This window comes from Trachinotus anak, unplaced genomic scaffold (genome assembly GCF_046630095.1).
Source record: "Trachinotus anak isolate AG129_WGS33_773 ecotype Australia unplaced genomic scaffold, CSIRO_AGI_Tana_v1 ptg000056l, whole genome shotgun sequence".
In the NCBI taxonomy this organism is placed as follows: domain Eukaryota; kingdom Metazoa; phylum Chordata; class Actinopteri; order Carangiformes; family Carangidae; genus Trachinotus; species Trachinotus anak.
The window spans coordinates 97,501-119,928 of record NW_027273907.1 but is presented as its reverse complement, the minus strand read 5'-3'; the positions used below and the strand labels follow the sequence as shown (position 1 = coordinate 119,928).

The window sequence follows — 22,428 nt, the reverse complement described above, 5'->3', positions numbered from 1 at the left end:
CACTGACTGTGCCACTGCTCAACTGTCAATCACTGTGCAGACAGTTCAGCTCACAGTGCACAAACCACACTTTCATATTATCACATTACACAGTTGACAAGTTGAGAGAAAGAAAGAAAGAAAGAAAGTCGAGCAAAGACACCCGCGCTTGACATACACAGCCATGTCTGTGATGGTGTGGATCATCATGTATAAAGGGGGTAGTTGTCACTTTCTCTGCGGCTTACGGCCATACCACCCTGAGCACGCCCGATCTCGTCCGATCTCGGAAGCTAAGCAGGGTCGGGCCTGGTTAGTACTTGGATGGGAGACCGCCTGGGAATACCAGGTGCTGTAAGCTTTTTCACTTTTCTGTGCAAACAACAGAGGACGCTGCTGCTTCAGTAAACAGCACTGACTGTGCCACTGCTCAACTGTCAATCACTGTGCAGACAGTTCAGCTCACAGTGCACAAACCACACTTTCATATTATCACATTACACAGTTGACAAGTTGAGAGAAAGAAAGAAAGAAAGAAAGTCGAGCAAAGACACCCGCGCTTGACATACACAGCCATGTCTGTGATGGTGTGGATCATCATGTATAAAGGGGGTAGTTGTCACTTGCTCTGCGGCTTACGGCCATACCACCCTGAGCACGCCCGATCTCGTCCGATCTCGGAAGCTAAGCAGGGTCGGGCCTGGTTAGTACTTGGATGGGAGACCGCCTGGGAATACCAGGTGCTGTAAGCTTTTTCACTTTTCTGTGCAAACAACAGAGGACGCTGCTGCTTCAGTAAACAGCACTGACTGTGCCACTGCTCAACTGTCAATCACTGTGCAGACAGTTCAGCTCACAGTGCACAAACCACACTTTCATATTATCACATTACACAGTTGACAAGTTGAGAGAAAGAAAGAAAGAAAGAAAGTCGAGCAAAGACACCCGCGCTTGACATACACAGCCATGTCTGTGATGGTGTGGATCATCATGTATAAAGGGGGTAGTTGTCACTTGCTCTGCGGCTTACGGCCATACCACCCTGAGCACGCCCGATCTCGTCCGATCTCGGAAGCTAAGCAGGGTCGGGCCTGGTTAGTACTTGGATGGGAGACCGCCTGGGAATACCAGGTGCTGTAAGCTTTTTCACTTTTCTGTGCAAACAACAGAGGACGCTGCTGCTTCAGTAAACAGCACTGACTGTGCCACTGCTCAACTGTCAATCACTGTGCAGACAGTTCAGCTCACAGTGCACAAACCACACTTTCATATTATCACATTACACAGTTGACAAGTTGAGAGAAAGAAAGAAAGAAAGAAAGTCGAGCAAAGACACCCGCGCTTGACATACACAGCCATGTCTGTGATGGTGTGGATCATCATGTATAAAGGGGGTAGTTGTTACTTGCTCTGCGGCTTACGGCCATACCACCCTGAGCACGCCCGATCTCGTCCGATCTCGGAAGCTAAGCAGGGTCGGGCCTGGTTAGTACTTGGATGGGAGACCGCCTGGGAATACCAGGTGCTGTAAGCTTTTTCACTTTTCTGTGCAAACAACAGAGGACGCTGCTGCTTCAGTAAACAGCACTGACTGTGCCACTGCTCAACTGTCAATCACTGTGCAGACAGTTCAGCTCACAGTGCACAAACCACACTTTCATATTATCACATTACACAGTTGACAAGTTGAGAGAAAGAAAGAAAGAAAGAAAGTCGAGCAAAGACACCCGCGCTTGATATACACAGCCATGTCTGTGATGGTGTGGATCATCATGTATAAAGGGGGTAGTTGTCACTTGCTCTGCGGCTTACGGCCATACCACCCTGAGCACGCCCGATCTCGTCCGATCTCGGAAGCTAAGCAGGGTCGGGCCTGGTTAGTACTTGGGTGGGAGACCGCCTGGGAATACCAGGTGCTGTAAGCTTTTTCACTTTTCTGTGCAAACAACAGAGGACGCTGCTGCTTCAGTAAACAGCACTGACTGTGCCACTGCTCAACTGTCAATCACTGTGCAGACAGTTCAGCTCACAGTGCACAAACCACACTTTCATATTATCACATTACACAGTTGACAAGTTGACAAGTTGAGAGAAAGAAAGAAAGAAAGAAAGTCGAGCAAAGACACCCGCGCTTGACATACACAGCCATGTCTGTGATGGTGTGGATCATCATGTATAAAGGGGGTAGTTGTCACTTGCTCTCCGGCTTACGGCCATACCACCCTGAGCACGCCCGATCTCGTCAGATCTCGGAAGCTAAGCAGGGTCGGGCCTGGTTAGTACTTGGATGGGAGACCGCCTGGGAATACCAGGTGCTGTAAGCTTTTTCACTTTTCTGTGCAAACAACAGAGGACGCTGCTGCTTCAGTAAACAGCACTGACTGTGCCACTGCTCAACTGTCAATCACTGTGCAGACAGTTCAGCTCACAGTGCACAAACCACACTTTCATATTATCACATTACACAGTTGACAAGTTGACAAGTTGAGAGAAAGAAAGAAAGAAAGAAAGTCAAGCAAAGACACCCGCGCTTGACATACACAGCCATGTCTGTGATGGTGTGGATCATCATGTATAAAGGGGGTAGTTGTCACTTTCTCTGCGGCTTACGGCCATACCACCCTGAGCACGCCCGATCTCGTCCGATCTCGGAAGCTAAGCAGGGTCGGGCCTGGTTAGTACTTGGATGGGAGACCGCCTGGGAATACCAGGTGCTGTAAGCTTTTTCACTTTTCTGTGCAAACAACAGAGGACGCTGCTGCTTCAGTAAACAGCACTGACTGTGCCACTGCTCAACTGTCAATCACTGTGCAGACAGTTCAGCTCACAGTGCACAAACCACACTTTCATATTATCACATTACACAGTTGACAAGTTGAGAGAAAGAAAGAAAGAAAGAAAGTCGAGCAAAGACACCCGCGCTTGACATACACAGCCATGTCTGTGATGGTGTGGATCATCATGTATAAAGGGGGTAGTTGTCACTTGCTCTGCGGCTTACGGCCATACCACCCTGAGCACGCCCGATCTCGTCCGATCTCGGAAGCTAAGCAGGGTCGGGCCTGATTAGTGCTTGGGTGGGAGACCGCCTGGGAATACCAGGTGCTGTAAACTTTTTCACTTTTCTGTGCAAACAACAGAGGACGCTGCTGCTTCAGTAAACAGCACTGACTGTGCCACTGCTCAACTGTCAATCACTGTGCAGACAGTTCAGCTCACAGTGCACAAACCACACTTTCATATTATCACATTACACAGTTGACAAGTTGACAAGTTGAGAGAAAGAAAGAAAGAAAGAAAGTCAAGCAAAGACACCCGCGCTTGACATACACAGCCATGTCTGTGATGGTGTGGATCATCATGTATAAAGGGGGTAGTTGTCACTTGCTCTCCGGCTTACGGCCATACCACCCTGAGCACGCCCGATCTCGTCCGATCTCGGAAGCTAAGCAGGGTCGGGCCTGGTTAGTACTTGGATGGGAGACCGCCTGGGAATACCAGGTGCTGTAAGCTTTTTCACTTTTCTGTGCAAACAACAGAGGACGCTGCTGCTTCAGTAAACAGCACTGACTGTGCCACTGCTCAACTGTCAATCACTGTGCAGACAGTTCAGCTCACAGTGCACAAACCACACTTTCATATTATCACATTACACAGTTGACAAGTTGAGAGAAAGAAAGAAAGAAAGAAAGTCGAGCAAAGACACCCGCGCTTGACATACACAGCCATGTCTGTGATGGTGTGGATCATCATGTATAAAGGGGGTAGTTGTCACTTGCTCTGCGGCTTACGGCCATACCACCCTGAGCACGCCCGATCTCGTCCGATCTCGGAAGCTAAGCAGGGTCGGGCCTGGTTAGTACTTGGATGGGAGACCGCCTGGGAATACCAGGTGCTGTAAGCTTTTTCACTTTTCTGTGCAAACAACAGAGGACGCTGCTGCTTCAGTAAACAGCACTGACTGTGCCACTGCTCAACTGTCAATCACTGTGCAGACAGTTCAGCTCACAGTGCACAAACCACACTTTCATATTATCACATTACACAGTTGACAAGTTGAGAGAACGAAAGAAAGAAAGAAAGTCGAGCAAAGACACCCGCGCTTGACATACACAGCCATGTCTGTGATGGTGTGGATCATCATGTATAAAGGGGGTAGTTGTCACTTTCTCTGCGGCTTACGGCCATACCACCCTGAGCACGCCCGATCTCGTCCGATCTCGGAAGCTAAGCAGGGTCGGGCCTGGTTAGTACTTGGATGGGAGACCGCCTGGGAATACCAGGTGCTGTAAGCTTTTTCACTTTTCTGTGCAAACAACAGAGGACGCTGCTGCTTCAGTAAACAGCACTGACTGTGCCACTGCTCAACTGTCAATCACTGTGCAGACAGTTCAGCTCACAGTGCACAAACCACACTTTCATATTATCACATTACACAGTTGACAAGTTGAGAGAAAGAAAGAAAGAAAGAAAGTCGAGCAAAGACACCCGCGCTTGACATACACAGCCATGTCTGTGATGGTGTGGATCATCATGTATAAAGGGGGTAGTTGTCACTTGCTCTGCGGCTTACGGCCATACCACCCTGAGCACGCCCGATCTCGTCCGATCTCGGAAGCTAAGCAGGGTCGGGCCTGGTTAGTACTTGGATGGGAGACCGCCTGGGAATACCAGGTGCTGTAAGCTTTTTCACTTTTCTGTGCAAACAACAGAGGACGCTGCTGCTTCAGTAAACAGCACTGACTGTGCCACTGCTCAACTGTCAATCACTGTGCAGACAGTTCAGCTCACAGTGCACAAACCACACTTTCATATTATCACATTACACAGTTGACAAGTTGAGAGAAAGAAAGAAAGAAAGAAAGTCGAGCAAAGACACCCGCGCTTGACATACACAGCCATGTCTGTGATGGTGTGGATCATCATGTATAAAGGGGGTAGTTGTCACTTGCTCTGCGGCTTACGGCCATACCACCCTGAGCACGCCCGATCTCGTCCGATCTCGGAAGCTAAGCAGGGTCGGGCCTGGTTAGTACTTGGATGGGAGACCGCCTGGGAATACCAGGTGCTGTAAGCTTTTTCACTTTTCTGTGCAAACAACAGAGGACGCTGCTGCTTCAGTAAACAGCACTGACTGTGCCACTGCTCAACTGTCAATCACTGTGCAGACAGTTCAGCTCACAGTGCACAAACCACACTTTCATATTATCACATTACACAGTTGACAAGTTGAGAGAAAGAAAGAAAGAAAGAAAGTCGAGCAAAGACACCCGCGCTTGACATACACAGCCATGTCTGTGATGGTGTGGATCATCATGTATAAAGGGGGTAGTTGTCACTTGCTCTGCGGCTTACGGCCATACCACCCTGAGCACGCCCGATCTCGTCCGATCTCGGAAGCTAAGCAGGGTCGGGCCTGGTTAGTACTTGGATGGGAGACCGCCTGGGAATACCAGGTGCTGTAAGCTTTTTCACTTTTCTGTGCAAACAACAGAGGACGCTGCTGCTTCAGTAAACAGCACTGACTGTGCCACTGCTCAACTGTCAATCACTGTGCAGACAGTTCAGCTCACAGTGCACAAACCACACTTTCATATTATCACATTACACAGTTGACAAGTTGAGAGAAAGAAAGAAAGAAAGAAAGTCGAGCAAAGACACCCGCGCTTGACATACACAGCCATGTCTGTGATGGTGTGGATCATCATGTATAAAGGGGGTAGTTGTCACTTGCTCTGCGGCTTACGGCCATACCACCCTGAGCACGCCCGATCTCGTCCGATCTCGGAAGCTAAGCAGGGTCGGGCCTGGTTAGTACTTGGATGGGAGACCGCCTGGGAATACCAGGTGCTGTAAGCTTTTTCACTTTTCTGTGCAAACAACAGAGGACGCTGCTGCTTCAGTAAACAGCACTGACTGTGCCACTGCTCAACTGTCAATCACTGTGCAGACAGTTCAGCTCACAGTGCACAAACCACACTTTCATATTATCACATTACACAGTTGACAAGTTGAGAGAAAGAAAGAAAGAAAGAAAGTCGAGCAAAGACACCCGCGCTTGACATACACAGCCATGTCTGTGATGGTGTGGATCATCATGTATAAAGGGGGTAGTTGTCACTTGCTCTGCGGCTTACGGCCATACCACCCTGAGCACGCCCGATCTCGTCCGATCTCGGAAGCTAAGCAGGGTCGGGCCTGGTTAGTACTTGGATGGGAGACCGCCTGGGAATACCAGGTGCTGTAAGCTTTTTCACTTTTCTGTGCAAACAACAGAGGACGCTGCTGCTTCAGTAAACAGCACTGACTGTGCCACTGCTCAACTGTCAATCACTGTGCAGACAGTTCAGCTCACAGTGCACAAACCACACTTTCATATTATCACATTACACAGTTGACAAGTTGAGAGAAAGAAAGAAAGAAAGAAAGTCGAGCAAAGACACCCGCGCTTGACATACACAGCCATGTCTGTGATGGTGTGGATCATCATGTATAAAGGGGGTAGTTGTCACTTGCTCTGCGGCTTACGGCCATACCACCCTGAGCACGCCCGATCTCGTCCGATCTCGGAAGCTAAGCAGGGTCGGGCCTGGTTAGTACTTGGATGGGAGACCGCCTGGGAATACCAGGTGCTGTAAGCTTTTTCACTTTTCTGTGCAAACAACAGAGGACGCTGCTGCTTCAGTAAACAGCACTGACTGTGCCACTGCTCAACTGTCAATCACTGTGCAGACAGTTCAGCTCACAGTGCACAAACCACACTTTCATATTATCACATTACACAGTTGACAAGTTGAGAGAAAGAAAGAAAGAAAGAAAGTCGAGCAAAGACACCCGCGCTTGACATACACAGCCATGTCTGTGATGGTGTGGATCATCATGTATAAAGGGGGTAGTTGTCACTTGCTCTGCGGCTTACGGCCATACCACCCTGAGCACGCCCGATCTCGTCCGATCTCGGAAGCTAAGCAGGGTCGGGCCTGGTTAGTACTTGGATGGGAGACCGCCTGGGAATACCAGGTGCTGTAAGCTTTTTCACTTTTCTGTGCAAACAACAGAGGACGCTGCTGCTTCAGTAAACAGCACTGACTGTGCCACTGCTCAACTGTCAATCACTGTGCAGACAGTTCAGCTCACAGTGCACAAACCACACTTTCATATTATCACATTACACAGTTGACAAGTTGAGAGAAAGAAAGAAAGAAAGAAAGTCGAGCAAAGACACCCGCGCTTGACATACACAGCCATGTCTGTGATGGTGTGGATCATCATGTATAAAGGGGGTAGTTGTCACTTGCTCTGCGGCTTACGGCCATACCACCCTGAGCACGCCCGTTCTCGGAAGCTAAGCAGGGTCGGGCCTGGTTAGTACTTGGATGGGAGACCGCCTGGGAATACCAGGTGCTGTAAGCTTTTTCACTTTTCTGTGCAAACAACAGAGGACGCTGCTGCTTCAGTAAACAGCACTGACTGTGCCACTGCTCAACTGTCAATCACTGTGCAGACAGTTCAGCTCACAGTGCACAAACCACACTTTCATATTATCACATTACACAGTTGACAAGTTGAGAGAAAGAAAGAAAGAAAGAAAGTCAAGCAAAGACACCCGCGCTTGACATACACAGCCATGTCTGTGATGGTGTGGATCATCATGTATAAAGGGGGTAGTTGTCACTTGCTCTGCGGCTTACGGCCATACCACCCTGAGCACGCCCGATCTCGTCCGATCTCGGAAGCTAAGCAGGGTCGGGCCTGGTTAGTACTTGGATGGGAGACCGCCTGGGAATACCAGGTGCTGTAAGCTTTTTCACTTTTCTGTGCAAACAACAGAGGACGCTGCTGCTTCAGTAAACAGCACTGACTGTGCCACTGCTCAACTGTCAATCACTGTGCAGACAGTTCAGCTCACAGTGCACAAACCACACTTTCATATTTTCACATTACACAGTTGACAAGTTGACAAGTTGAGAGAAAGAAAGAAAGAAAGAAAGTCGAGCAAAGACACCCGCGCTTGACATACACAGCCATGTCTGTGATGGTGTGGATCATCATGTATAAAGGGGGTAGTTGTCACTTGCTCTGCGGCTTACGGCCATACCACCCTGAGCACGCCCGATCTCGTCCGATCTCGGAAGCTAAGCAGGGTCGGGCCTGGTTAGTACTTGAATGGGAGACCGCCTGGGAATACCAGGTGCTGTAAGCTTTTTCACTTTTCTGTGCAAACAACAGAGGACGCTGCTGCTTCAGTAAACAGCACTGACTGTGCCACTGCTCAACTGTCAATCACTGTGCAGACAGTTCAGCTCACAGTGCACAAACCACACTTTCATATTATCACATTACACAGTTGACAAGTTGAGAGAAAGAAAGAAAGAAAGAAAGTCGAGCAAAGACACCCGCGCTTGACATACACAGCCATGTCTGTGATGGTGTGGATCATCATGTATAAAGGGGGTAGTTGTCACTTGCTCTGCGGCTTACGGCCATACCACCCTGAGCACGCCCGATCTCGTCCGATCTCGGAAGCTAAGCAGGGTCGGGCCTGGTTAGTACTTGGGTGGGAGACCGCCTGGGAATACCAGGTGCTGTAAGCTTTTTCACTTTTCTGTGCAAACAACAGAGGACGCTGCTGCTTCAGTAAACAGCACTGACTGTGCCACTGCTCAACTGTCAATCACTGTGCAGACAGTTCAGCTCACAGTGCACAAACCACACTTTCATATTATCACATTACACAGTTGACAAGTTGACAAGTTGAGAGAAAGAAAGAAAGAAAGAAAGTCAAGCAAAGACACCCGCGCTTGACATACACAGCCATGTCTGTGATGGTGTGGATCATCATGTATAAAGGGGGTAGTTGTCACTTGCTCTCCGGCTTACGGCCATACCACCCTGAGCACGCCCGATCTCGTCCGATCTCGGAAGCTAAGCAGGGTCGGGCCTGGTTAGTACTTGGATGGGAGACCGCCTGGGAATACCAGGTGCTGTAAGCTTTTTCACTTTTCTGTGCAAACAACAGAGGACGCTGCTGCTTCAGTAAACAGCACTGACTGTGCCACTGCTCAACTGTCAATCACTGTGCAGACAGTTCAGCTCACAGTGCACAAACCACACTTTCATATTATCACATTACACAGTTGACAAGTTGAGAGAAAGAAAGAAAGAAAGAAAGTCGAGCAAAGACACCCGCGCTTGACATACACAGCCATGTCTGTGATGGTGTGGATTATCATGTATAAAGGGGGTAGTTGTCACTTGCTCTGCGGCTTACGGCCATACCACCCTGAGCACGCCCGATCTCGTCCGATCTCGGAAGCTAAGCAGGGTCGGGCCTGGTTAGTACTTGGATGGGAGACCGCCTGGGAATACCAGGTGCTGTAAGCTTTTTCACTTTTCTGTGCAAACAACAGAGGACGCTGCTGCTTCAGTAAACAGCACTGACTGTGCCACTGCTCAACTGTCAATCACTGTGCAGACAGTTCAGCTCACAGTGCACAAACCACACTTTCATATTATCACATTACACAGTTGACAAGTTGAGAGAACGAAAGAAAGAAAGAAAGTCGAGCAAAGACACCCGCGCTTGACATACACAGCCATGTCTGTGATGGTGTGGATCATCATGTATAAAGGGGGTAGTTGTCACTTTCTCTGCGGCTTACGGCCATACCACCCTGAGCACGCCCGATCTCGTCCGATCTCGGAAGCTAAGCAGGGTCGGGCCTGGTTAGTACTTGGATGGGAGACCGCCTGGGAATACCAGGTGCTGTAAGCTTTTTCACTTTTCTGTGCAAACAACAGAGGACGCTGCTGCTTCAGTAAACAGCACTGACTGTGCCACTGCTCAACTGTCAATCACTGTGCAGACAGTTCAGCTCACAGTGCACAAACCACACTTTCATATTATCACATTACACAGTTGACAAGTTGAGAGAAAGAAAGAAAGAAAGAAAGTCGAGCAAAGACACCCGCGCTTGACATACACAGCCATGTCTGTGATGGTGTGGATCATCATGTATAAAGGGGGTAGTTGTCACTTGCTCTGCGGCTTACGGCCATACCACCCTGAGCACGCCCGATCTCGTCCGATCTCGGAAGCTAAGCAGGGTCGGGCCTGGTTAGTACTTGGATGGGAGACCGCCTGGGAATACCAGGTGCTGTAAGCTTTTTCACTTTTCTGTGCAAACAACAGAGGACGCTGCTGCTTCAGTAAACAGCACTGACTGTGCCACTGCTCAACTGTCAATCACTGTGCAGACAGTTCAGCTCACAGTGCACAAACCACACTTTCATATTATCACATTACACAGTTGACAAGTTGAGAGAAAGAAAGAAAGAAAGAAAGTCGAGCAAAGACACCCGCGCTTGACATACACAGCCATGTCTGTGATGGTGTGGATCATCATGTATAAAGGGGGTAGTTGTCACTTGCTCTGCGGCTTACGGCCATACCACCCTGAGCACGCCCGATCTCGTCCGATCTCGGAAGCTAAGCAGGGTCGGGCCTGGTTAGTACTTGGATGGGAGACCGCCTGGGAATACCAGGTGCTGTAAGCTTTTTCACTTTTCTGTGCAAACAACAGAGGACGCTGCTGCTTCAGTAAACAGCACTGACTGTGCCACTGCTCAACTGTCAATCACTGTGCAGACAGTTCAGCTCACAGTGCACAAACCACACTTTCATATTATCACATTACACAGTTGACAAGTTGAGAGAAAGAAAGAAAGAAAGAAAGTCGAGCAAAGACACCCGCGCTTGACATACACAGCCATGTCTGTGATGGTGTGGATCATCATGTATAAAGGGGGTAGTTGTCACTTGCTCTGCGGCTTACGGCCATACCACCCTGAGCACGCCCGATCTCGTCCGATCTCGGAAGCTAAGCAGGGTCGGGCCTGGTTAGTACTTGGATGGGAGACCGCCTGGGAATACCAGGTGCTGTAAGCTTTTTCACTTTTCTGTGCAAACAACAGAGGACGCTGCTGCTTCAGTAAACAGCACTGACTGTGCCACTGCTCAACTGTCAATCACTGTGCAGACAGTTCAGCTCACAGTGCACAAACCACACTTTCATATTATCACATTACACAGTTGACAAGTTGAGAGAAAGAAAGAAAGAAAGAAAGTCGAGCAAAGACACCCGCGCTTGACATACACAGCCATGTCTGTGATGGTGTGGATCATCATGTATAAAGGGGGTAGTTGTCACTTGCTCTGCGGCTTACGGCCATACCACCCTGAGCACGCCCGATCTCGTCCGATCTCGGAAGCTAAGCAGGGTCGGGCCTGGTTAGTACTTGGATGGGAGACCGCCTGGGAATACCAGGTGCTGTAAGCTTTTTCACTTTTCTGTGCAAACAACAGAGGACGCTGCTGCTTCAGTAAACAGCACTGACTGTGCCACTGCTCAACTGTCAATCACTGTGCAGACAGTTCAGCTCACAGTGCACAAACCACACTTTCATATTATCACATTACACAGTTGACAAGTTGAGAGAAAGAAAGAAAGAAAGAAAGTCGAGCAAAGACACCCGCGCTTGACATACACAGCCATGTCTGTGATGGTGTGGATCATCATGTATAAAGGGGGTAGTTGTCACTTGCTCTGCGGCTTACGGCCATACCACCCTGAGCACGCCCGATCTCGTCCGATCTCGGAAGCTAAGCAGGGTCGGGCCTGGTTAGTACTTGGATGGGAGACCGCCTGGGAATACCAGGTGCTGTAAGCTTTTTCACTTTTCTGTGCAAACAACAGAGGACGCTGCTGCTTCAGTAAACAGCACTGACTGTGCCACTGCTCAACTGTCAATCACTGTGCAGACAGTTCAGCTCACAGTGCACAAACCACACTTTCATATTATCACATTACACAGTTGACAAGTTGAGAGAAAGAAAGAAAGAAAGAAAGTCGAGCAAAGACACCCGCGCTTGACATACACAGCCATGTCTGTGATGGTGTGGATCATCATGTATAAAGGGGGTAGTTGTCACTTGCTCTGCGGCTTACGGCCATACCACCCTGAGCACGCCCGTTCTCGGAAGCTAAGCAGGGTCGGGCCTGGTTAGTACTTGGATGGGAGACCGCCTGGGAATACCAGGTGCTGTAAGCTTTTTCACTTTTCTGTGCAAACAACAGAGGACGCTGCTGCTTCAGTAAACAGCACTGACTGTGCCACTGCTCAACTGTCAATCACTGTGCAGACAGTTCAGCTCACAGTGCACAAACCACACTTTCATATTATCACATTACACAGTTGACAAGTTGAGAGAAAGAAAGAAAGAAAGAAAGTCAAGCAAAGACACCCGCGCTTGACATACACAGCCATGTCTGTGATGGTGTGGATCATCATGTATAAAGGGGGTAGTTGTCACTTGCTCTGCGGCTTACGGCCATACCACCCTGAGCACGCCCGATCTCGTCCGATCTCGGAAGCTAAGCAGGGTCGGGCCTGGTTAGTACTTGGATGGGAGACCGCCTGGGAATACCAGGTGCTGTAAGCTTTTTCACTTTTCTGTGCAAACAACAGAGGACGCTGCTGCTTCAGTAAACAGCACTGACTGTGCCACTGCTCAACTGTCAATCACTGTGCAGACAGTTCAGCTCACAGTGCACAAACCACACTTTCATATTTTCACATTACACAGTTGACAAGTTGACAAGTTGAGAGAAAGAAAGAAAGAAAGAAAGTCGAGCAAAGACACCCGCGCTTGACATACACAGCCATGTCTGTGATGGTGTGGATCATCATGTATAAAGGGGGTAGTTGTCACTTGCTCTGCGGCTTACGGCCATACCACCCTGAGCACGCCCGATCTCGTCCGATCTCGGAAGCTAAGCAGGGTCGGGCCTGGTTAGTACTTGAATGGGAGACCGCCTGGGAATACCAGGTGCTGTAAGCTTTTTCACTTTTCTGTGCAAACAACAGAGGACGCTGCTGCTTCAGTAAACAGCACTGACTGTGCCACTGCTCAACTGTCAATCACTGTGCAGACAGTTCAGCTCACAGTGCACAAACCACACTTTCATATTATCACATTACACAGTTGACAAGTTGAGAGAAAGAAAGAAAGAAAGAAAGTCGAGCAAAGACACCCGCGCTTGACATACACAGCCATGTCTGTGATGGTGTGGATCATCATGTATAAAGGGGGTAGTTGTCACTTGCTCTGCGGCTTACGGCCATACCACCCTGAGCACGCCCGATCTCGTCCGATCTCGGAAGCTAAGCAGGGTCGGGCCTGGTTAGTACTTGGGTGGGAGACCGCCTGGGAATACCAGGTGCTGTAAGCTTTTTCACTTTTCTGTGCAAACAACAGAGGACGCTGCTGCTTCAGTAAACAGCACTGACTGTGCCACTGCTCAACTGTCAATCACTGTGCAGACAGTTCAGCTCACAGTGCACAAACCACACTTTCATATTATCACATTACACAGTTGACAAGTTGACAAGTTGAGAGAAAGAAAGAAAGAAAGAAAGTCAAGCAAAGACACCCGCACTTGACATACACAGCCATGTCTGTGATGGTGTGGATCATCATGTATAAAGGGGGTAGTTGTGACTTGCTCTGCGGCTTACGGCCATACCACTCTGAGCACGCCCGATCTCGTCCGATCTCGGAAGCTAAGCAGGGTCGGGCCTGGTTAGTACTTGGATGGGAGACCGCCTGGGAATACCAGGTGCTGTAAGCTTTTTCACTTTTCTGTGCAAACAACAGAGGACGCTGCTGCTTCAGTAAACAGCACTGACTGTGCCACTGCTCAACTGTCAATCACTGTGCAGACAGTTCAGCTCACAGTGCACAAACCACACTTTCATATTATCACATTACACAGTTGACAAGTTGAGAGAAAGAAAGAAAGAAAGAAAGTCAAGCAAAGACACCCGCGCTTGACATACACAGCCATGTCTGTGATGGTGTGGATCATCATGTATAAAGGGGGTAGTTGTCACTTGCTCTGCGGCTTACGGCCATACCACCCTGAGCACGCCCGATCTCGTCCGATCTCGGAAGCTAAGCAGGGTCGGGCCTGGTTAGTACTTGGATGGGAGACCGCCTGGGAATACCAGGTGCTGTAAGCTTTTTCACTTTTCTGTGCAAACAACAGAGGACGCTGCTGCTTCAGTAAACAGCACTGACTGTGCCACTGCTCAACTGGCAGTCACTGTGCAGACAGTTCAGCTCACAGTGCACAAACCACACTTTCATATTATAACATTACACAGTTGACAAGTTGAGAGAAAGAAAGAAAGAAAGAAAGTCGAGCAAAGACACCCGCGCTTGACATACACAGCCATGTCTGTGATGGTGTGGATCATCATGTATAAAGGGGGTAGTTGTCACTTGCTCTGCGGCTTACGGCCATACCACCCTGAGCACGCCCGTTCTCGGAAGCTAAGCAGGGTCGGGCCTGGTTAGTACTTGGATGGGAGACCGCCTGGGAATACCAGGTGCTGTAAGCTTTTTCACTTTTCTGTGCAAACAACAGAGGACGCTGCTGCTTCAGTAAACAGCACTGACTGTGCCACTGCTCAACTGTCAATCACTGTGCAGACAGTTCAGCTCACAGTGCACAAACCACACTTTCATATTATCACATTACACAGTTGACAAGTTGAGAGAAAGAAAGAAAGAAAGAAAGTCAAGCAAAGACACCCGCGCTTGACATACACAGCCATGTCTGTGATGGTGTGGATCATCATGTATAAAGGGGGTAGTTGTCACTTGCTCTGCGGCTTACGGCCATACCACCCTGAGCACGCCCGATCTCGTCCGATCTCGGAAGCTAAGCAGGGTCGGGCCTGGTTAGTACTTGGATGGGAGACCGCCTGGGAATACCAGGTGCTGTAAGCTTTTTCACTTTTCTGTGCAAACAACAGAGGACGCTGCTGCTTCAGTAAACAGCACTGACTGTGCCACTGCTCAACTGTCAATCACTGTGCAGACAGTTCAGCTCACAGTGCACAAACCACACTTTCATATTTTCACATTACACAGTTGACAAGTTGACAAGTTGAGAGAACGAAAGAAAGAAAGAAAGTCGAGCAAAGACACCCGCGCTTGACATACACAGCCATGTCTGTGATGGTGTGGATCATCATGTATAAAGGGGGTAGTTGTCACTTGCTCTGCGGCTTACGGCCATACCACCCTGAGCACGCCCGATCTCGTCCGATCTCGGAAGCTAAGCAGGGTCGGGCCTGGTTAGTACTTGAATGGGAGACCGCCTGGGAATACCAGGTGCTGTAAGCTTTTTCACTTTTCTGTGCAAACAACAGAGGACGCTGCTGCTTCAGTAAACAGCACTGACTGTGCCACTGCTCAACTGTCAATCACTGTGCAGACAGTTCAGCTCACAGTGCACAAACCACACTTTCATATTATCACATTACACAGTTGACAAGTTGAGAGAAAGAAAGAAAGAAAGAAAGTCGAGCAAAGACACCCGCGCTTGACATACACAGCCATGTCTGTGATGGTGTGGATCATCATGTATAAAGGGGGTAGTTGTCACTTGCTCTGCGGCTTACGGCCATACCACCCTGAGCACGCCCGATCTCGTCCGATCTCGGAAGCTAAGCAGGGTCGGGCCTGGTTAGTACTTGGGTGGGAGACCGCCTGGGAATACCAGGTGCTGTAAGCTTTTTCACTTTTCTGTGCAAACAACAGAGGACGCTGCTGCTTCAGTAAACAGCACTGACTGTGCCACTGCTCAACTGTCAATCACTGTGCAGACAGTTCAGCTCACAGTGCACAAACCACACTTTCATATTATCACATTACACAGTTGACAAGTTGACAAGTTGAGAGAAAGAAAGAAAGAAAGAAAGTCAAGCAAAGACACCCGCACTTGACATACACAGCCATGTCTGTGATGGTGTGGATCATCATGTATAAAGGGGGTAGTTGTGACTTGCTCTGCGGCTTACGGCCATACCACTCTGAGCACGCCCGATCTCGTCCGATCTCGGAAGCTAAGCAGGGTCGGGCCTGGTTAGTACTTGGATGGGAGACCGCCTGGGAATACCAGGTGCTGTAAGCTTTTTCACTTTTCTGTGCAAACAACAGAGGACGCTGCTGCTTCAGTAAACAGCACTGACTGTGCCACTGCTCAACTGTCAATCACTGTGCAGACAGTTCAGCTCACAGTGCACAAACCACACTTTCATATTATCACATTACACAGTTGACAAGTTGAGAGAAAGAAAGAAAGAAAGAAAGTCAAGCAAAGACACCCGCGCTTGACATACACAGCCATGTCTGTGATGGTGTGGATCATCATGTATAAAGGGGGTAGTTGTCACTTGCTCTGCGGCTTACGGCCATACCACCCTGAGCACGCCCGATCTCGTCCGATCTCGGAAGCTAAGCAGGGTCGGGCCTGATTAGTGCTTGGGTGGGAGACCGCCTGGGAATACCAGGTGCTGTAAACTTTTTCACTTTTCTGTGCAAACAACAGAGGACGCTGCTGCTTCAGTAAACAGCACTGACTGTGCCACTGCTCAACTGTCAATCACTGTGCAGACAGTTCAGCTCACAGTGCACAAACCACACTTTCATATTATCACATTACACAGTTGACAAGTTGAGAGAAAGAAAGAAAGAAAGAAAGTCGAGCAAAGACACCCGCGCTTGACATACACAGCCATGTCTGTGATGGTGTGGATCATCATGTATAAAGGGGGTAGTTGTCACTTGCTCTGCGGCTTACGGCCATACCACCCTGAGCACGCCCGATCTCGTCCGATCTCGGAAGCTAAGCAGGGTCGGGCCTGGTTAGTACTTGGATGGGAGACCGCCTGGGAATACCAGGTGCTGTAAGCTTTTTCACTTTTCTGTGCAAACAACAGAGGACGCTGCTGCTTCAGTAAACAGCACTGACTGTGCCACTGCTCAACTGTCAATCACTGTGCAGACAGTTCAGCTCACAGTGCACAAACCACACTTTCATATTATCACATTACACAGTTGACAAGTTGAGAGAAAGAAAGAAAGAAAGAAAGTCGAGCAAAGACACCCGCGCTTGACATACACAGCCATGTCTGTGATGGTGTGGATCATCATGTATAAAGGGGGTAGTTGTCACTTGCTCTGCGGCTTACGGCCATACCACCCTGAGCACGCCCGATCTCGTCCGATCTCGGAAGCTAAGCAGGGTCGGGCCTGGTTAGTACTTGGATGGGAGACCGCCTGGGAATACCAGGTGCTGTAAGCTTTTTCACTTTTCTGTGCAAACAACAGAGGACGCTGCTGCTTCAGTAAACAGCACTGACTGTGCCACTGCTCAACTGTCAATCACTGTGCAGACAGTTCAGCTCACAGTGCACAAACCACACTTTCATATTATCACATTACACAGTTGACAAGTTGAGAGAAAGAAAGAAAGAAAGAAAGTCAAGCAAAGACACCCGCGCTTGACATACACAGCCATGTCTGTGATGGTGTGGATCATCATGTATAAAGGGGGTAGTTGTCACTTGCTCTCCGGCTTACGGCCATACCACCCTGAGCACGCCCGATCTCGTCTGATCTCGGAAGCTAAGCAGGGTCGGGCCTGGTTAGTACTTGGATGGGAGACCGCCTGGGAATACCAGGTGCTGTAAGCTTTTTCACTTTTCTGTGCAAACAACAGAGGACGCTGCTGCTTCAGTAAACAGCACTGACTGTGCCACTGCTCAACTGTCAATCACTGTGCAGACAGTTCAGCTCACAGTGCACAAACCACACTTTCATATTATCACATTACACAGTTGACAAGTTGAGAGAAAGAAAGAAAGAAAGAAAGTCGAGCAAAGACACCCGCGCTTGACATACACAGCCATGTCTGTGATGGTGTGGATCATCATGTATAAAGGGGGTAGTTGTCACTTGCTCTGCGGCTTACGGCCATACCACCCTGAGCACGCCCGATCTCGTCCGATCTCGGAAGCTAAGCAGGGTCGGGCCTGGTTAGTACTTGGATGGGAGACCGCCTGGGAATACCAGGTGCTGTAAGCTTTTTCACTTTTCTGTGCAAACAACAGAGGACGCTGCTGCTTCAGTAAACAGCACTGACTGTGCCACTGCTCAACTGTCAATCACTGTGCAGACAGTTCAGCTCACAGTGCACAAACCACACTTTCATATTATCACATTACACAGTTGACAAGTTGACAAGTTGAGAGAAAGAAAGAAAGAAAGAAAGTCAAGCAAAGACACCCGCGCTTGACATACACAGCCATGTCTGTGAAGGTGTGGATCATCATGTATAAAGGGGGTAGTTGTCACTTTCTCTGCGGCTTACGGCCATACCACCCTGAGCACGCCCGATCTCGTCCGATCTCGGAAGCTAAGCAGGGTCGGGCCTGGTTAGTACTTGGATGGGAGACCGCCTGGGAATACCAGGTGCTGTAAGCTTTTTCACTTTTCTGTGCAAACAACAGAGGACGCTGCTGCTTCAGTAAACAGCACTGACTGTGCCACTGCTCAACTGTCAATCACTGTGCAGACAGTTCAGCTCACAGTGCACAAACCACACTTTCATATTATCACATTACACAGTTGACAAGTTGAGAGAAAGAAAGAAAGAAAGAAAGTCGAGCAAAGACACCCGCGCTTGACATACACAGCCATGTCTGTGATGGTGTGGATCATCATGTATAAAGGGGGTAGTTGTCACTTGCTCTGCGGCTTACGGCCATACCACCCTGAGCACGCCCGATCTCGTCCGATCTCGGAAGCTAAGCAAGGTCGGGCCTGGTTAGTACTTGGGTGGGAGACCGCCTGGGAATACCAGGTGCTGTAAGCTTTTTCACTTTTCTGTGCAAACAACAGAGGACGCTGCTGCTTCAGTAAACAGCACTGACTGTGCCACTGCTCAACTGTCAATCACTGTGCAGACAGTTCAGCTCACAGTGCACAAACCACACTTTCATATTATCACATTACACAGTTGACAAGTTGAGAGAAAGAAAGAAAGAAAGAAAGTCGAGCAAAGACACCCGCGCTTGACATACACAGCCATGTCTGTGATGGTGTGGATCATCATGTATAAAGGGGGTAGTTGTCACTTGCTCTCCGGCTTACGGCCATACCACCCTGAGCACGCCCGATCTCGGAAGCTAAGCAGGGTCGGGCCTGGTTAGTACTTGGATGGGAGACCGCCTGGGAATACCAGGTGCTGTAAGCTTTTTCACTTTTCTGTGCAAACAACAGAGGACGCTGCTGCTTCAGTAAACAGCACTGACTGTGCCACTGCTCAACTGTCAATCACTGTGCAGACAGTTCAGCTCACAGTGCACAAACCACACTTTCATATTTTCACATTACACAGTTGACAAGTTGACAAGTTGAGAGAAAGAAAGAAAGAAAGAAAGTCGAGCAAAGACACCCGCGCTTGACATACACAGCCATGTCTGTGATGGTGTGGATCATCATGTATAAAGGGGGTAGTTGTCACTTGCTCTGCGGCTTACGGCCATACCACCCTGAGCACGCCCGATCTCGTCCGATCTCGGAAGCTAAGCAGGGTCGGGCCTGGTTAGTACTTGGATGGGAGACCGCCTGGGAATACCAGGTGCTGTAAGCTTTTTCACTTTTCTGTGCAAACAACAGAGGACGCTGCTGCTTCAGTAAACAGCACTGACTGTGCCACTGCTCAACTGTCAATCACTGTGCAGACAGTTCAGCTCACAGTGCACAAACCACACTTTCATATTATCACATTACACAGTTGACAAGTTGAGAGAAAGAAAGAAAGAAAGAAAGTCAAGCAAAGACACCCGCGCTTGACATACACAGCCATGTCTGTGATGGTGTGGATCATCATGTATAAAGGGGGTAGTTGTCACTTGCTCTGCGGCTTACGGCCATACCACCCTGAGCACGCCCGATCTCGTCCGATCTCGGAAGCTAAGCAGGGTCGGGCCTGGTTAGTACTTGGATGGGAGACCGCCTGGGAATACCAGGTGCTGTAAGCTTTTTCACTTTTCTGTGCAAACAACAGAGGACGCTGCTGCTTCAGTAAACAGCACTGACTGTGCCACTGCTCAACTGTCAATCACTGTGCAGACAGTTCAGCTCACAGTGCACAAACCACACTTTCATATTATCACATTACACAGTTGACAAGTTGAGAGAAAGAAAGAAAGAAAGAAAGTCGAGCAAAGACACCCGCGCTTGACATACACAGCCATGTCTGTGATGGTGTGGATCATCATGTATAAAGGGGGTAGTTGTCACTTGCTCTGCGGCTTACGGCCATACCACCCTGAGCACGCCCGATCTCGTCCGATCTCGGAAGCTAAGCAGGGTCGGGCCTGGTTAGTACTTGGATGGGAGACCGCCTGGGAATACCAGGTGCTGTAAGCTTTTTCACTTTTCTGTGCAAACAACAGAGGACGCTGCTGCTTCAGTAAACAGCACTGACTGTGCCACTGCTCAACTGTCAATCACTGTGCAGACAGTTCAGCTCACAGTGCACAAACCACACTTTCATATTATCACATTACACAGTTGACAAGTTGAGAGAAAGAAAGAAAGAAAGAAAGTCAAGCAAAGACACCCGCGCTTGACATACACAGCCATGTCTGTGATGGTGTGGATCATCATGTATAAAGGGGGTAGTTGTCACTTGCTCTCCGGCTTACGGCCATACCACCCTGAGCACGCCCGATCTCGTCCGATCTCGGAAGCTAAGCAGGGTCGGGCCTGGTTAGTACTTGGATGGGAGACCGCCTGGGAATACCAGGTGCTGTAAGCTTTTTCACTTTTCTGTGCAAACAACAGAGGACGCTGCTGCTTCAGTAAACAGCACTGACTGTGCCACTGCTCAACTGTCAATCACTGTGCAGACAGTTCAGCTCACAGTGCACAAACCACACTTTCATATTATCACATTACACAGTTGACAAGTTGAGAGAAAGAAAGAAAGAAAGAAAGTCGAGCAAAGACACCCGCGCTTGACATACACAGCCATGTCTGTGATGGTGTGGATCATCATGTATAAAGGGGGTAGTTGTCACTTGCTCTGCGGCTTACGGCCATACCACCCTGAGCACGCCCGATCTCGTCCGATCTCGGAAGCTAAGCAGGGTCGGGCCTGGTTAGTACTTGGATGGGAGACCGCCTGGGAATACCAGGTGCTGTAAGCTTTTTCACTTTTCTGTGCAAACAACAGAGGACGCTGCTGCTTCAGTAAACAGCACTGACTGTGCCACTGCTCAACTGTCAATCACTGTGCAGACAGTTCAGCTCACAGTGCACAAACCACACTTTCATATTATCACATTACACAGTTGACAAGTTGACAAGTTGAGAGAAAGAAAGAAAGAAAGAAAGTCAAGCAAAGACACCCGCGCTTGACATACACAGCCATGTCTGTGAAGGTGTGGATCATCATGTATAAAGGGGGTAGTTGTCACTTTCTCTGCGGCTTACGGCCATACCACCCTGAGCACGCCCGATCTCGTCCGATCTCGGAAGCTAAGCAGGGTCGGGCCTGGTTAGTACTTGGATGGGAGACCGCCTGGGAATACCAGGTGCTGTAAGCTTTTTCACTTTTCTGTGCAAACAACAGAGGACGCTGCTGCTTCAGTAAACAGCACTGACTGTGCCACTGCTCAACTGTCAATCACTGTGCAGACAGTTCAGCTCACAGTGCACAAACCACACTTTCATATTATCACATTACACAGTTGACAAGTTGAGAGAAAGAAAGAAAGAAAGAAAGTCGAGCAAAGACACCCGCGCTTGACATACACAGCCATGTCTGTGATGGTGTGGATCATCATGTATAAAGGGGGTAGTTGTCACTTGCTCTGCGGCTTACGGCCATACCACCCTGAGCACGCCCGATCTCGTCCGATCTCGGAAGCTAAGCAAGGTCGGGCCTGGTTAGTACTTGGGTGGGAGACCGCCTGGGAATACCAGGTGCTGTAAGCTTTTTCACTTTTCTGTGCAAACAACAGAGGACGCTGCTGCTTCAGTAAACAGCACTGACTGTGCCACTGCTCAACTGTCAATCACTGTGCAGACAGTTCAGCTCACAGTGCACAAACCACACTTTCATATTATCACATTACACAGTTGACAAGTTGAGAGAAAGAAAGAAAGAAAGAAAGTCGAGCAAAGACACCCGCGCTTGACATACACAGCCATGTCTGTGATGGTGTGGATCATCATGTATAAAGGGGGTAGTTGTCACTTGCTCTGCGGCTTACGGCCATACCACCCTGAGCACGCCCGATCTCGTCCGATCTCGGAAGCTAAGCAGGGTCGGGCCTGGTTAGTACTTGGATGGGAGACCGCCTGGGAATACCAGGTGCTGTAAGCTTTTTCACTTTTCTGTGCAAACAACAGAGGACGCTGCTGCTTCAGTAAACAGCACTGACTGTGCCACTGCTCAACTGTCAATCACTGTGCAGACAGTTCAGCTCACAGTGCACAAACCACACTTTCATATTATCACA

General features: G+C 49.2%; 53 non-coding genes and 4 pseudogenes across 53 annotated transcripts; all 57 read left to right on the top strand.

The window, feature by feature from the left end:
• Positions 1-221: 221 nt before the first annotated feature.
• LOC139616047 (5S ribosomal RNA) lies at positions 222-340 on the top strand. Its single transcript, XR_011687908.1, has one exon. It is a non-coding gene; the product is annotated as a 5S ribosomal RNA (ribosomal RNA).
• Positions 341-612: 272 nt separating this feature from the next.
• On the top strand, positions 613-731 carry LOC139616035 (5S ribosomal RNA). The gene has a single exon (XR_011687897.1). It is a non-coding gene; the product is annotated as a 5S ribosomal RNA (ribosomal RNA).
• A 272-nt stretch (positions 732-1,003) lies between these two features.
• On the top strand, positions 1,004-1,122 carry LOC139616022 (5S ribosomal RNA). The gene has a single exon (XR_011687885.1). It is a non-coding gene; the product is annotated as a 5S ribosomal RNA (ribosomal RNA).
• Positions 1,123-1,394: 272 nt separating this feature from the next.
• On the top strand, positions 1,395-1,513 carry LOC139616011 (5S ribosomal RNA). Its single transcript, XR_011687874.1, has one exon. It is a non-coding gene; the product is annotated as a 5S ribosomal RNA (ribosomal RNA).
• Positions 1,514-1,785: 272 nt separating this feature from the next.
• LOC139615690 (5S ribosomal RNA) lies at positions 1,786-1,904 on the top strand. Its single transcript, XR_011687566.1, has one exon. It is a non-coding gene; the product is annotated as a 5S ribosomal RNA (ribosomal RNA).
• Positions 1,905-2,184: 280 nt separating this feature from the next.
• LOC139615603 (5S ribosomal RNA) lies at positions 2,185-2,303 on the top strand. Its single transcript, XR_011687483.1, has one exon. It is a non-coding gene; the product is annotated as a 5S ribosomal RNA (ribosomal RNA).
• Positions 2,304-2,583: 280 nt separating this feature from the next.
• Positions 2,584-2,702, top strand: LOC139615999 (5S ribosomal RNA). Its single transcript, XR_011687863.1, has one exon. It is a non-coding gene; the product is annotated as a 5S ribosomal RNA (ribosomal RNA).
• A 272-nt stretch (positions 2,703-2,974) lies between these two features.
• On the top strand, positions 2,975-3,093 carry LOC139616066 (5S ribosomal RNA). The gene has a single exon (XR_011687927.1). It is a non-coding gene; the product is annotated as a 5S ribosomal RNA (ribosomal RNA).
• Positions 3,094-3,373: 280 nt separating this feature from the next.
• Positions 3,374-3,492, top strand: LOC139615988 (5S ribosomal RNA). The gene has a single exon (XR_011687852.1). It is a non-coding gene; the product is annotated as a 5S ribosomal RNA (ribosomal RNA).
• Positions 3,493-3,764: 272 nt separating this feature from the next.
• LOC139615977 (5S ribosomal RNA) lies at positions 3,765-3,883 on the top strand. Its single transcript, XR_011687841.1, has one exon. It is a non-coding gene; the product is annotated as a 5S ribosomal RNA (ribosomal RNA).
• A 272-nt stretch (positions 3,884-4,155) lies between these two features.
• Positions 4,156-4,274, top strand: LOC139615966 (5S ribosomal RNA). The gene has a single exon (XR_011687830.1). It is a non-coding gene; the product is annotated as a 5S ribosomal RNA (ribosomal RNA).
• A 272-nt stretch (positions 4,275-4,546) lies between these two features.
• Positions 4,547-4,665, top strand: LOC139615955 (5S ribosomal RNA). Its single transcript, XR_011687819.1, has one exon. It is a non-coding gene; the product is annotated as a 5S ribosomal RNA (ribosomal RNA).
• A 272-nt stretch (positions 4,666-4,937) lies between these two features.
• LOC139615943 (5S ribosomal RNA) lies at positions 4,938-5,056 on the top strand. The gene has a single exon (XR_011687808.1). It is a non-coding gene; the product is annotated as a 5S ribosomal RNA (ribosomal RNA).
• A 272-nt stretch (positions 5,057-5,328) lies between these two features.
• LOC139615932 (5S ribosomal RNA) lies at positions 5,329-5,447 on the top strand. Its single transcript, XR_011687797.1, has one exon. It is a non-coding gene; the product is annotated as a 5S ribosomal RNA (ribosomal RNA).
• Positions 5,448-5,719: 272 nt separating this feature from the next.
• LOC139615920 (5S ribosomal RNA) lies at positions 5,720-5,838 on the top strand. The gene has a single exon (XR_011687785.1). It is a non-coding gene; the product is annotated as a 5S ribosomal RNA (ribosomal RNA).
• Positions 5,839-6,110: 272 nt separating this feature from the next.
• Positions 6,111-6,229, top strand: LOC139615907 (5S ribosomal RNA). The gene has a single exon (XR_011687771.1). It is a non-coding gene; the product is annotated as a 5S ribosomal RNA (ribosomal RNA).
• Positions 6,230-6,501: 272 nt separating this feature from the next.
• On the top strand, positions 6,502-6,620 carry LOC139615896 (5S ribosomal RNA). The gene has a single exon (XR_011687760.1). It is a non-coding gene; the product is annotated as a 5S ribosomal RNA (ribosomal RNA).
• Positions 6,621-6,892: 272 nt separating this feature from the next.
• LOC139615884 (5S ribosomal RNA) lies at positions 6,893-7,011 on the top strand. Its single transcript, XR_011687749.1, has one exon. It is a non-coding gene; the product is annotated as a 5S ribosomal RNA (ribosomal RNA).
• A 272-nt stretch (positions 7,012-7,283) lies between these two features.
• On the top strand, positions 7,284-7,392 carry LOC139616282 (5S ribosomal RNA; annotated as a pseudogene).
• A 272-nt stretch (positions 7,393-7,664) lies between these two features.
• Positions 7,665-7,783, top strand: LOC139615872 (5S ribosomal RNA). The gene has a single exon (XR_011687738.1). It is a non-coding gene; the product is annotated as a 5S ribosomal RNA (ribosomal RNA).
• A 280-nt stretch (positions 7,784-8,063) lies between these two features.
• On the top strand, positions 8,064-8,182 carry LOC139615753 (5S ribosomal RNA). Its single transcript, XR_011687625.1, has one exon. It is a non-coding gene; the product is annotated as a 5S ribosomal RNA (ribosomal RNA).
• Positions 8,183-8,454: 272 nt separating this feature from the next.
• Positions 8,455-8,573, top strand: LOC139615689 (5S ribosomal RNA). The gene has a single exon (XR_011687565.1). It is a non-coding gene; the product is annotated as a 5S ribosomal RNA (ribosomal RNA).
• Positions 8,574-8,853: 280 nt separating this feature from the next.
• On the top strand, positions 8,854-8,972 carry LOC139615861 (5S ribosomal RNA). Its single transcript, XR_011687727.1, has one exon. It is a non-coding gene; the product is annotated as a 5S ribosomal RNA (ribosomal RNA).
• Positions 8,973-9,244: 272 nt separating this feature from the next.
• Positions 9,245-9,363, top strand: LOC139615849 (5S ribosomal RNA). Its single transcript, XR_011687716.1, has one exon. It is a non-coding gene; the product is annotated as a 5S ribosomal RNA (ribosomal RNA).
• Positions 9,364-9,635: 272 nt separating this feature from the next.
• On the top strand, positions 9,636-9,754 carry LOC139615838 (5S ribosomal RNA). The gene has a single exon (XR_011687705.1). It is a non-coding gene; the product is annotated as a 5S ribosomal RNA (ribosomal RNA).
• Positions 9,755-10,026: 272 nt separating this feature from the next.
• LOC139615827 (5S ribosomal RNA) lies at positions 10,027-10,145 on the top strand. The gene has a single exon (XR_011687694.1). It is a non-coding gene; the product is annotated as a 5S ribosomal RNA (ribosomal RNA).
• Positions 10,146-10,417: 272 nt separating this feature from the next.
• On the top strand, positions 10,418-10,536 carry LOC139615815 (5S ribosomal RNA). Its single transcript, XR_011687683.1, has one exon. It is a non-coding gene; the product is annotated as a 5S ribosomal RNA (ribosomal RNA).
• Positions 10,537-10,808: 272 nt separating this feature from the next.
• On the top strand, positions 10,809-10,927 carry LOC139615802 (5S ribosomal RNA). Its single transcript, XR_011687672.1, has one exon. It is a non-coding gene; the product is annotated as a 5S ribosomal RNA (ribosomal RNA).
• Positions 10,928-11,199: 272 nt separating this feature from the next.
• Positions 11,200-11,318, top strand: LOC139615789 (5S ribosomal RNA). The gene has a single exon (XR_011687660.1). It is a non-coding gene; the product is annotated as a 5S ribosomal RNA (ribosomal RNA).
• Positions 11,319-11,590: 272 nt separating this feature from the next.
• LOC139615778 (5S ribosomal RNA) lies at positions 11,591-11,709 on the top strand. Its single transcript, XR_011687649.1, has one exon. It is a non-coding gene; the product is annotated as a 5S ribosomal RNA (ribosomal RNA).
• Positions 11,710-11,981: 272 nt separating this feature from the next.
• Positions 11,982-12,090, top strand: LOC139616280 (5S ribosomal RNA; annotated as a pseudogene).
• A 272-nt stretch (positions 12,091-12,362) lies between these two features.
• Positions 12,363-12,481, top strand: LOC139615767 (5S ribosomal RNA). Its single transcript, XR_011687638.1, has one exon. It is a non-coding gene; the product is annotated as a 5S ribosomal RNA (ribosomal RNA).
• A 280-nt stretch (positions 12,482-12,761) lies between these two features.
• On the top strand, positions 12,762-12,880 carry LOC139615752 (5S ribosomal RNA). Its single transcript, XR_011687624.1, has one exon. It is a non-coding gene; the product is annotated as a 5S ribosomal RNA (ribosomal RNA).
• Positions 12,881-13,152: 272 nt separating this feature from the next.
• LOC139615688 (5S ribosomal RNA) lies at positions 13,153-13,271 on the top strand. Its single transcript, XR_011687564.1, has one exon. It is a non-coding gene; the product is annotated as a 5S ribosomal RNA (ribosomal RNA).
• Positions 13,272-13,551: 280 nt separating this feature from the next.
• On the top strand, positions 13,552-13,670 carry LOC139615776 (5S ribosomal RNA). Its single transcript, XR_011687647.1, has one exon. It is a non-coding gene; the product is annotated as a 5S ribosomal RNA (ribosomal RNA).
• A 272-nt stretch (positions 13,671-13,942) lies between these two features.
• Positions 13,943-14,061, top strand: LOC139615755 (5S ribosomal RNA). Its single transcript, XR_011687627.1, has one exon. It is a non-coding gene; the product is annotated as a 5S ribosomal RNA (ribosomal RNA).
• Positions 14,062-14,333: 272 nt separating this feature from the next.
• Positions 14,334-14,442, top strand: LOC139616279 (5S ribosomal RNA; annotated as a pseudogene).
• A 272-nt stretch (positions 14,443-14,714) lies between these two features.
• On the top strand, positions 14,715-14,833 carry LOC139615743 (5S ribosomal RNA). The gene has a single exon (XR_011687616.1). It is a non-coding gene; the product is annotated as a 5S ribosomal RNA (ribosomal RNA).
• Positions 14,834-15,113: 280 nt separating this feature from the next.
• LOC139615751 (5S ribosomal RNA) lies at positions 15,114-15,232 on the top strand. The gene has a single exon (XR_011687623.1). It is a non-coding gene; the product is annotated as a 5S ribosomal RNA (ribosomal RNA).
• Positions 15,233-15,504: 272 nt separating this feature from the next.
• Positions 15,505-15,623, top strand: LOC139615687 (5S ribosomal RNA). The gene has a single exon (XR_011687563.1). It is a non-coding gene; the product is annotated as a 5S ribosomal RNA (ribosomal RNA).
• Positions 15,624-15,903: 280 nt separating this feature from the next.
• LOC139615775 (5S ribosomal RNA) lies at positions 15,904-16,022 on the top strand. Its single transcript, XR_011687646.1, has one exon. It is a non-coding gene; the product is annotated as a 5S ribosomal RNA (ribosomal RNA).
• A 272-nt stretch (positions 16,023-16,294) lies between these two features.
• LOC139616065 (5S ribosomal RNA) lies at positions 16,295-16,413 on the top strand. The gene has a single exon (XR_011687926.1). It is a non-coding gene; the product is annotated as a 5S ribosomal RNA (ribosomal RNA).
• A 272-nt stretch (positions 16,414-16,685) lies between these two features.
• LOC139615731 (5S ribosomal RNA) lies at positions 16,686-16,804 on the top strand. Its single transcript, XR_011687605.1, has one exon. It is a non-coding gene; the product is annotated as a 5S ribosomal RNA (ribosomal RNA).
• Positions 16,805-17,076: 272 nt separating this feature from the next.
• Positions 17,077-17,195, top strand: LOC139615720 (5S ribosomal RNA). The gene has a single exon (XR_011687594.1). It is a non-coding gene; the product is annotated as a 5S ribosomal RNA (ribosomal RNA).
• Positions 17,196-17,467: 272 nt separating this feature from the next.
• On the top strand, positions 17,468-17,586 carry LOC139615723 (5S ribosomal RNA). Its single transcript, XR_011687597.1, has one exon. It is a non-coding gene; the product is annotated as a 5S ribosomal RNA (ribosomal RNA).
• Positions 17,587-17,858: 272 nt separating this feature from the next.
• LOC139615709 (5S ribosomal RNA) lies at positions 17,859-17,977 on the top strand. The gene has a single exon (XR_011687583.1). It is a non-coding gene; the product is annotated as a 5S ribosomal RNA (ribosomal RNA).
• Positions 17,978-18,257: 280 nt separating this feature from the next.
• On the top strand, positions 18,258-18,376 carry LOC139615697 (5S ribosomal RNA). The gene has a single exon (XR_011687572.1). It is a non-coding gene; the product is annotated as a 5S ribosomal RNA (ribosomal RNA).
• A 272-nt stretch (positions 18,377-18,648) lies between these two features.
• LOC139615912 (5S ribosomal RNA) lies at positions 18,649-18,767 on the top strand. The gene has a single exon (XR_011687775.1). It is a non-coding gene; the product is annotated as a 5S ribosomal RNA (ribosomal RNA).
• A 272-nt stretch (positions 18,768-19,039) lies between these two features.
• On the top strand, positions 19,040-19,148 carry LOC139616123 (5S ribosomal RNA; annotated as a pseudogene).
• A 280-nt stretch (positions 19,149-19,428) lies between these two features.
• LOC139615685 (5S ribosomal RNA) lies at positions 19,429-19,547 on the top strand. Its single transcript, XR_011687561.1, has one exon. It is a non-coding gene; the product is annotated as a 5S ribosomal RNA (ribosomal RNA).
• A 272-nt stretch (positions 19,548-19,819) lies between these two features.
• LOC139615672 (5S ribosomal RNA) lies at positions 19,820-19,938 on the top strand. Its single transcript, XR_011687549.1, has one exon. It is a non-coding gene; the product is annotated as a 5S ribosomal RNA (ribosomal RNA).
• A 272-nt stretch (positions 19,939-20,210) lies between these two features.
• Positions 20,211-20,329, top strand: LOC139615661 (5S ribosomal RNA). The gene has a single exon (XR_011687538.1). It is a non-coding gene; the product is annotated as a 5S ribosomal RNA (ribosomal RNA).
• Positions 20,330-20,601: 272 nt separating this feature from the next.
• LOC139615649 (5S ribosomal RNA) lies at positions 20,602-20,720 on the top strand. The gene has a single exon (XR_011687526.1). It is a non-coding gene; the product is annotated as a 5S ribosomal RNA (ribosomal RNA).
• Positions 20,721-20,992: 272 nt separating this feature from the next.
• LOC139615637 (5S ribosomal RNA) lies at positions 20,993-21,111 on the top strand. Its single transcript, XR_011687515.1, has one exon. It is a non-coding gene; the product is annotated as a 5S ribosomal RNA (ribosomal RNA).
• A 280-nt stretch (positions 21,112-21,391) lies between these two features.
• LOC139615625 (5S ribosomal RNA) lies at positions 21,392-21,510 on the top strand. Its single transcript, XR_011687504.1, has one exon. It is a non-coding gene; the product is annotated as a 5S ribosomal RNA (ribosomal RNA).
• Positions 21,511-21,782: 272 nt separating this feature from the next.
• LOC139615911 (5S ribosomal RNA) lies at positions 21,783-21,901 on the top strand. Its single transcript, XR_011687774.1, has one exon. It is a non-coding gene; the product is annotated as a 5S ribosomal RNA (ribosomal RNA).
• A 272-nt stretch (positions 21,902-22,173) lies between these two features.
• Positions 22,174-22,292, top strand: LOC139615614 (5S ribosomal RNA). The gene has a single exon (XR_011687493.1). It is a non-coding gene; the product is annotated as a 5S ribosomal RNA (ribosomal RNA).
• Positions 22,293-22,428: the final 136 nt, after the last annotated feature.